Here is a 10,027-nt window from a genome sequence, read left to right on the forward strand (position 1 = left end):
TGGCCAAAAAAATCTACGACAGGCAGCAATGCTCCAAGAAAAACATTAACCGAAGCAATAAGGCTACCAAAAAGCGAGAAAGCTGTGAAGCTTCAACTCTACAAAGAGGAGAAACTGCAGCAACAAAAGATGGGATGAATTATCACACTACAATCACAAAGAAGCTTGCCATCTCCCCGCAATCCTCCTAGCCTTGAAAATGCAAGCAACTCCCTATTTCATGACCATCTGTTCAGCTACTGAATAGGAGTCCAAAATCAACAACCTGCATGAAAGAGGAAATATGTACCAAATATACCAAGGAATTTGGAAGTCGGGTGTGTACATCGGAAAAAGATCATAACGATTATGTTTGCCAGAACGACAAGCTTGTGCACAAGTTGATCGAAGCTTCTCATTTTTGTGAAGGCAAATGATGTAACGAGACTGATAGTTGCAAGTCGAGATCCTCACAAGGATGTGCCAGGCCATGAATTTAACATTAAAACAGAATGCCAAACCACATAACCAATGACAATGCTTTCCCCTACTCGAAGAACACTCACACAGAGGCAATTATGAAAAGCCTCTACTCTAGTGAGACGATCCCCTCCGGCTCCCTAAAGGCAAGCAAAAATAGGGTTTTCTTGCCCAAATCACTCAAATCTCGTCTTCTATGAAATTTTCCTCTTAGCTCCAAAGCTCTCGTGTAATGTCTTTGTATCTTCGTCCCAGGGACGACATTTGCAAATCTACTGAAGCTCTCAATTATGCACAGCAGCCATAGCGAGCTGTCAGAAGCCTTAATCCCTCATCCATTGTCCTTCTACCTCAGTCCCTCAGTGCCGCTTGCTTACAAACCAAAGCTTTGCCAGAAGGTTAAAGTTCCAATTTAAGGGCCCAATTCATAAAAGTTCACTCCCAACTCAATAAAGGCGGCCGCCCAAATGCCAAAACGTTTTTTCAAGAAAACAATGCAGGCTTACACAAGCATTTAAGGAAGGAGGGTCCTCTCCACAAGTGGCAAACCTCAACGACCAATCAACAATTTCCACCTAACATGAACTCTATAAATCAAAAAGAAATTATTTCACCTTTCAAGTTAGGAGAACCATCAGTCTACCCTTCCCACACATAGGGCAGGCCAAAAAGTAATAGTGGGAAGGAGTAAAAACTGTAGGTGAAATCTAATGGGATAGAATCAGCAAGACTAAAATCTTAGGTGAAACGTGGGTGGAAAGGCACAAAGAGACTTAAGGGAGGGGCACCACATGGCACTACCTTTTGAATGCCACATGGCACCTCATAAATAAGGAGATATAGAGATATCTAGATAAGAGAAAGCATGGCCATATGAAGTGACTCATCCATCAAAAAACATCTTATAAAGTGATAAGTTCATATCTACATCAACGATCAGCCCCAATTCAATCTCTAGGTTGCAATGCATATGATGACCTTGCAAGAATTTCAAGAAACATCACTCCATTGGTTATAAGCTTATTAGCAAAGCGGAAGAAGCTTGACTCTCTCTTTGCTAACGGAGACAACAAAGTTATTGCAAAGCTAAGACCTTGAAACAAATCTAAGAGCTAAAGATCCGTATAGGCACTCAGCATTCTAGCATCTAGACCACTACAATTGCTCACATTACTTGCATGATTTCCTCTGCCACCTCAAACAATCATGATTTCCTATACAACCTCAACATTGGTGTTCATCTCTTCCTCTTTGTGCTAGAATCTCAAATGCCCATGCTAGAAAATACTTCTTATTTCTATCGTATAGTAAGTTTCTTACACCCAATTACTATCTCTATGAGCAACATACCAAAGTTGTAAAGATGACATTTCTCCATTATGACCCCGTCTGTAAGACACTTGTGAACCAAGTAACCAAAAGTACCCCAATTAGTTGCAACATGTATTGATGAAGTCAACTTTTTTGTACATTCCCTAAATGTGGAAAAGCAACGAGAAGGTTCAAGCAAAAAAAACATATTATCAACAACATCATACCCCTGGGCCCTCAGGAGATTACTTCTAATATTTATGAAAGAAGCAGGGGCTCCAACAATCAGCACTTAGTTCCTTTAGCGAGAAGCTGAACTTACGGACCTACAATTTAAGAGGCTTTCCTTCTAAATCAGCCCTAAGAAGGTCTTTCCTAGAGCTAAAGCTCGATTAACCAAGACGTCATCTTCTATTGCCGTGCATATTGAGCAATAAGGTGCCGATTACCAAATTTATCCGATTACCAAAGTCTTTCATTACTAAGGAAAGTTGAGATTGCAAGCCTCGGTAGTCTTAGAATTGCCAAAATTTCGTTGATTATTTAAGAAAGCTGAGATGAAAGCCTGGGCACCCTCAGAATTTCCAGCAACATTGATGTTGTTACAATGCTGTCGTTGAACATGCAGCAAGTGAGTTCCCAGAATCTCCCACTCCAACAGGAAGTAGGTGCCGCTTCTACCACTTCTTGCAACTTTAGAGCATCCTTTCTTGATAGAGGTGGAGAAAGCTTTCCCACTCCAACACAGAAGGCTGTGACCCAATATGATGTGGGGTCGATCTGCCTACCTAAGTAAAAGAGCAGGCTGTTCCATCTTCATGGTTTAAACGATATTGGGCAGTGCAAAAGAGAGAGCGAATTGGCATGTCATCCCATTGCTCACTTTACGAAATTTTGCCAAATTCTGATTCACTCGTCGTTGCTTTTGCATCTATTGCTTGCACTCTAGTTTAGCTCTTTTTCTTGAATATTCCTTCTTTGTGGCTTTGATATGCCATCGTTATTCAGTCCAAAGCGCCTCAAATATGTTTTCAAGAATGCTCTCTACTTGTTTGCATCAGCATCTTCTATTGTAGCAACCTAGATGATTGCAGCAAAATGATCCGCATGACACATTTTAGTCCTTCGTGATTCATCCTCTTGCTTTCACTTATACTCTAAATCAACCCAATGCTATTACTGGCCCCTATACATCAAGGTTCTATAATAGAAGTCCTCGCCAAAGCCACCCAAGTCCTCAAGACAGCGCTTGCAACCACCACAGAAGGCCCAGAGGATCGCAACAAGAAGAAACAAAAGATAAAGGAAGGTAATTGGGCAGCAAAAGGAGCAAAACTCAAGGAGGAAAGGCCAGTCAAAGCCCGTGATGATACAATGGAAAAGGAGCATCAACGCAAGACCTGAAAACAACTTCAAGAAATGAACAACTGTCCAAAAAGCAGGAGGAAGCCGAAGAATCAACGCCAGAAAGGAAAAGAAGGAGAGAGCAGTAGCCAAGAAGAAGAAGAAACGGAAGGCAAATAAGCATACAAACTTGGGTATACATACCTTTTTGTTTCTCATGTCACAGAGTATACATGTTGTAGGAGACACAACAGAAAGAGGAGCCTCTAGCTACGCGACGATGAGGGAGGCTTGAATGAAAAGAGAAGAGAGGGGTGGAGGACTGACTCAGGTGGTGCGGCATGGGAACCAATGTCATCAACGGCACTGCAGTGCTTTTGTCCGCATCAATTTCTTTCCATCACCATCCTCTCATCATCAGCATCGTCAACTTGCTCTACGCCGGTGTGGCTAGTCTGAGTCCGTCAGAAATATATTAAGAATTGGTGGAGTCGTAGTTTGAAATTGAGAGCAAACGACTAACTACATCATCTCTTGGACAGCCCAACCAATGGAAATCTGCTCATGGCTTGAAACGACGAATATTGCAGTTTTGCATGAATGCAAGGCAAGGCGATGAAGAATCATCGATACGTAGAGGAGCCCCTTGATGGACACGTGGAAGAGCCTTTCCTCGCCACCTCAAACTCTAAAATAAGAGAAGAGATATAAGATAAGATAAGATAAGATATAAGATAAGATAAGGAGATATAAGATATAAGATAAGATAAGAAACTTCTACTCACATATATGCTCCCAAATTCTTATAAGCTAATGACCTCATTGAATGTATGCTACCAAATGCTTAACACCTCATGGCTCAAGTGTTCACCGAAAACATTTGTAGTGACGTTTTTGCACTAAAAAGGGTGGGTATGTTGCCTAAGAGTAAAACTAAATAAAAAAGAAAGAATGAGCATTTTAGTAAAGTTAAAATTCTTTACATTAATGTATGATTATGTTTATCTTTATGCATCATAATAAAGTAAGAAGGAAAAATGAACAATTTAGCAAAATTAAATTTGCATTTATATTAATGCATGAATCAATTAAAGGCATAAAGTCATATGGCAATAGGAATAATTTCTTGATAATCAGCTACACCCTGATGATACTAGATCTATGTCCAATGAGCCTATCGCAAGATGCAAGTCTCATTATTATTTTTTGCACAATTTACAACAAAGCAAGATACATTGAGAATAAAACTAAAATAGTGTAGCCAATGTATGTTTCATCATAATTGTAATTTAATTCAACATTCTCTTACGTGAAAATAGTGTTTTTTTTTAAATTGAGAGTTGGAGGAGGAAAATACCTAGCTACAAATTAAGAAGACAATGTCATGCTGTAGCAAAGGAGGTGTCTTGTTTAGAAAACAGTAAGGTACACTTCTCATGAGCACCTCAAGACATAAACAAAATGAATTTAGAATATATAAAAATAAAAGACTACAAAGAACGAGGAATGAAATGTATCTATATGATAATATTTAATATAATTACTATAACCACGTAGTGTGAACATGGGAGGTGGCATGTTTCTTCCCCCAATGAGTTATAATCTGAGGAAACAGGCATCAAGATTGAGAGAACCGAGAATATTAGCACCGAGTAGTTTCATGATTAATTCTCGTGGATGTATAAGAGACTGACATATTACCTAAATGTCATCAAGTTGAAAGTGTTGAATCACACATCTAAAATCACACAAGTCACTATCAACATTTAAATAAAGAAGAAAATTATAGATCACACAAAATTTCTAACATTTTATTATGGAGTATCTTGACATTCTTTCTTTTCAAAAAAAAAAAGAAAAAAGTATCTTGACTTTCTAACAACTTGTTTACCTAACAGAGAGACGATTGCTTATCCTTGCATACAAGGGCGAACATTTGAGAACAATATAGTAGGAATGCTCCCTTGTTTAGATCTACCAACCAAAAAGTTTATTGCACCAAGTGTACTCGTTATAAAGGTATTGTGCATAGGACCAACCATAAAGTTAATTGTGGCAAGAACAATCAAGAACTCCTTTTGTGCCAAAGGATTGTATAGTGGGCCATGCAAAGACTTCAAAAATTTCATGATGTCGTTAGTCTAGATAGGTTGCTGTCCCTATGACTAGAGATCCTCAATGTGGTAGCTTCTCTTCGATTGACTATTCCAAGCAAACATCCACATCATAGCTTCTCTCTAGACTATTGTTTAAGCCTACTAAAATGTCCCGTTACTTTCTTGCAAAATTCAACTATGTATTAAAAGCCCACACTATTCTAGAAGTGACTAGAACCAACTTCAGAGATTGCAACACCTTGGTGGGGGGGAGTGGGGCGGGGGGGGGGGGGTGAGTGTGAGACACTTAAAAAATCATCTCCATACAAGATAAAGGCACGTATCTCTCTTTAATTTTCAAGCTACTTTAAATTGCAAATGAGTATAGCATGGGGGGGTGGGGGGGCGAGGCAGAAGCCTAAACCTAATTGAAAGGGGCCTTTAAAAGATGATGTGCCTATATAAAACGTTTTTTAAAGCCCTTACTCTCATTATTCGATGGCAAGAGTGAAGAACACCACCAAGCCAACATAACGTCACCTCTAGCCTTCTTCGTCCAGCTCCACGACCTCCATGGCCTCTGCACACATGAATCTCTCTGGGAATGTGAATTCCTCTCGGGACACAAATCCCTTTGGTGGCACTTCCCATGAGCTCTCTTGTGAGCCCTCCCCTAACTATCATGAGAGCACCCCCAACTCTTGTTATGATCATCCTAACTCCCTTGATCCCTTTCCTAGAATCATATGAGTAGGAGCAGCAAGAATACCATGAGCCCTCCCCTGATCGTCATGACAAAACTAGTCAGCTCTCGCCTCCTCACATAAGCAACAACCCATGGTAAAGAGACCTCCCCTCCCCACAAGAGGCAGACCACCCCTCCCCATGAGAAGTCCCCTAAGTCTCCCCTAGTTGTTGAGAACAGTTTTGAGAATATCTTCTTGAATAGAAGGAAACAAGGAAATACATAATTTCCCCCCTTCCTACTCTACAACAAATCATACATATAGTACCTATGCCACTAGAAGGGGTCCCCTTGCCACCACCTAAACAGCCTAGGGACAAAACAAAGAAGACACCACAAAATCCCCATCAAAGGACAAACTTCAAGGCACAAGTTCAAATTGGGCATGCAAGGAGGATTTAGAGGAAGAGCAAATAAAAAAAGAGTGCCGTAGGAAGTTCAAAGCTGAGGCCATGTAGCTAGGTCTGGGTACCTATACGGACTCCACCAAGAGTGAGAAAGCAATACAAAGCGAGACGAGGAGCAAGAGCCCTCAGAGAAATTAGACAGTTATAGAAGAGCACTAAGAACCTGAACTCACATGCTCCTTTCCAACACATTGTACGAGAGATCACATAGGGATAAAAGGACGATGTGCACTTCAGTACATGTGCTATGGGGGTGCTCCAAGAGGCTATGGATCAAGCCACAATAGGGCTCTTCCAGTTTACGAACTTGTTTGGCATCCACATGAAGTGCGTCATCGTGATGGACAAATACATGGCTCTAGCAGAGTGGCTATGGATGGATCCCATGCTTAGGTCATAGAATATCCCATGGAGCCCAGCCTTAGGACTTAAAACATCCCCTTGCCCTTTGAGGCACAAGTTTGTATCTGATGCCACAGGGAAAACTTTTTTAATAAAAGTACTTTGATTTTCTACAATATCACATTGTTGAGTTCATTTTCTATGTTTATGATGCATTTGGCTTTTCATTTTCAAGGTTGAAATGGTAAATAATGGAATTTCAAAATGGCTCTTTCATTTCTATCAAATCTAGGTGGAATTTCACCATGTTGCAAAAGGAAAAATTGCTTGAGATGGTGAAAGGAGCCTAGAAACCCTAAAACCTACCCTGGTGCAAATTTGGGCATTTGGACAACCTCCAAATGCCAAAATATGTGCCATGGTGGGTTTTAGGATTTTTGGACTCCTTGCGACGTCTTGACAAAATGTTCCTTCTACGGCGTGGTGATATTCCTCATGGATTTGACAAAAGTGATGACCACAGTGCCTAGAACTGTGCAAGAGCATAAAATTGGCTTTAATTTTACTTAAAAAAGTGATAGACAAAGAAATGAAATCCAAATTAATATATAGGCTTTGAAATGAAAGATCTTGGGATTATGCATTATTTTCTTACATTTCGAAAGGTTGACTGATGTCATTTCATGATGGAAGTGCCGTTTCTGTAAAATCCAAGAGGAATTTCACCATGCTGCAGAAGGGAAAGTTGTCTGAGACATCATAAGGAGCCCAAAAAGCATGAAAACGTGGTGGATTTCATGCTCTACGAGCTCTTTGTGACGTCTCGATGGATAACTTTGCCTTCTGTAGCACTGTGAAATCTCGCTTTGATTTGATAGAAATTGTCATCACAGTGCTCTGAACTAGCCAAGATCATACAAAACTGGCTAGAAATGCAGTAGTGGATGCAATGTTTACATAATTAATAGGATGGAATAAATATGTAAGCCGTAGAGGAATATATCAAGAACATTAATGATTTAAAACAAATATGACAATAAAGAAGGAAACAAATGCAATGTTTACACAATTAATTGGATGGAATAAAGATGTTAAACCATGGAGGAATATATCAAGAACAATGATGACTTAAAACAAAAAAGAAAGGCATGTATCCCCATTAAAGACATGTATATATTAAAATAGATGTTTCTATTCCAAAATGTATTACAAGATCCCTCATAGGCTATCTTTCTTCTTAGCTACTTCTAATGAATCAACAATAGGGGTCTTTGAATCCCCAAGTGTACTCCTAGTTTAAACCTAATTGTAGCAACACTAAGATCATCCTCTCCTACTACCAATGGCATAGCTGTTGTCATCAATGCCTTGCCATGAATATTTGATCCAAATGTATTGATGGAAGTGGCCCAAAATGACCTTGTTGGTGTTTCGAGTGATGTTGGAATACCCAATAGCATGCGACAATGCCTTGCATTTTAGCAGCTCTGTAGGCCCTCTAGGAGAAATTTTTTTGTGGAAGACCATGATGTGTGATGCCACTTCACCTAGGTAATGGGCTAAAGAATGATCTCGCCCAAACCTGCGAAAATGGCCTCGTCGATGAGATGAAAACTTAGCCCTAAAATGCCTCTTGTAAGATTTCAACAAACATTAGAAGACCAACAAAATAAGTTATACCAGAATACCATCAAAACACTGTCTTCAGCTTCTATTCCTTCCTCTCTTGCAATGTTGATGGATCTCTTTAATGTATCCTATTCCATCTGAGAGGTGGAAGCTTTCATTTGTTTTGTCTTGGAAGTAGAAGCTTTTGCATCGGAGTGCTGTGCATCATATATTGACATGTTTGCATCTCTCAATATAACTAGCATTGTCACAGCAAAAATTCTTCCATTGTCTAGTATTTTGGACCCTTTGACACGTGTCAACATGGAGCCTAAATAGGACTCCGAGTGCCTCATACTCTCGTAATCCAAAAGGCACCTAGATGTCATGAAGAATTTGATGTAGGGTTAGTAGTCTTTGATGCAGATTCTTGCTATATGCTTGCAAGGGGATCTTGGAGTAGGTCTAATGCTTCACCTACTTCCATCTCCTCCCTTGCATGGTCAAGAGTCTCTTTCATGTATAGCTTAGACTTTGCTCTAGGTATGAGGATATCAGTAGCAGCAACAGCTTTAGTAGAGGGTGTGCTTGATGATGAGGATTCTTCCTCCAAAGTTCCTTCTTAGAGAAGAAAGATGAATACCATCTCCCATGAAAGAAACCTAGTGCCTATATTTCCATGCTTCCTGCTTCCAGGAGGTCATTTACTTCTAGATTTCTAAACCCATCCTCTGTAATATTATCACAAAAGCGGGCCAAGAAATTTACAAACTTGGGTTCATCCAAGAATACTAGATACTTGATGTGATCTATCGGAACCCATATTTTTTAATACAGGTCAAGTTGATACGAAAAATTAGTGAAATTCTCTTGCATCTAATTGATTCGGATCTTTGAAGTCATCCTGGGCTCGCATATATGTTCCTAGGACATCTAACCACATTGTCCTTACATGCGTGACGTTGAAACACATGACCCTTTTGTTCACCTAACCTGATTCCCCAATTCATCCCAAGTAAGAGAATTTTCATCTACATGGTTGTAAGACCACATAGTTTTTGTTCTATGCATATGTATATGCTAAAAACAAGAAGCAAAAACTTTACAAAGGCATAAATCAAGATAACCTTACCCATTTGGATCCAAATGTGAACTTCATGGCCGTGCCCACATCCTTTGCATTCTTGTCCTTATATGATTGCAATGTCCTTGAGTCCACCCATGCTGCAATCCATGTCTTGAAGTGTTATGGCGATGCAATGCTTTGCGGATGACCATAGCTTGATGATGTCCTTGGAGTTATGTATGTTGCATTATACCAACACACATTATTCTTTTGCAAGGAGGCCTACTTCTCCCGAGCATGCATTTGCTTATGTAAATTTCATGAATTATCATGAACTTGCCTATGAATGACTCGACCCGGCAACCTCCCCTACCCCACCATGCCTCCCTCCCCCTCTCTTTCTCCCCCCTACCTCCCCTTTCCCTAACCTCCCCCGACCTCCCTACCCATGCCACCTCCCTACCACATTCCCAAGCTTGCACTGCCACCCTTGATAGTAGAGACCCCCAACTCCAATTATGAGTACACACATTGTGGTCAAAACATTCACTTTATTCATTTCATAGTTGTATACAATTACCCCATAGCTTCAGTTTCTTTTTGGACCCATCTACTCCCTTGTCTAACTCTACTTTGCAACCAACGTGTG

The sequence above is a fragment of the Dipteris shenzhenensis genome, chromosome 31 (assembly GCF_047967505.1).
Source record: "Dipteris shenzhenensis isolate YYH24624 ecotype China chromosome 31, Dip_SZ_1.0, whole genome shotgun sequence".
Lineage (NCBI taxonomy): Eukaryota > Viridiplantae > Streptophyta > Polypodiopsida > Gleicheniales > Dipteridaceae > Dipteris > Dipteris shenzhenensis.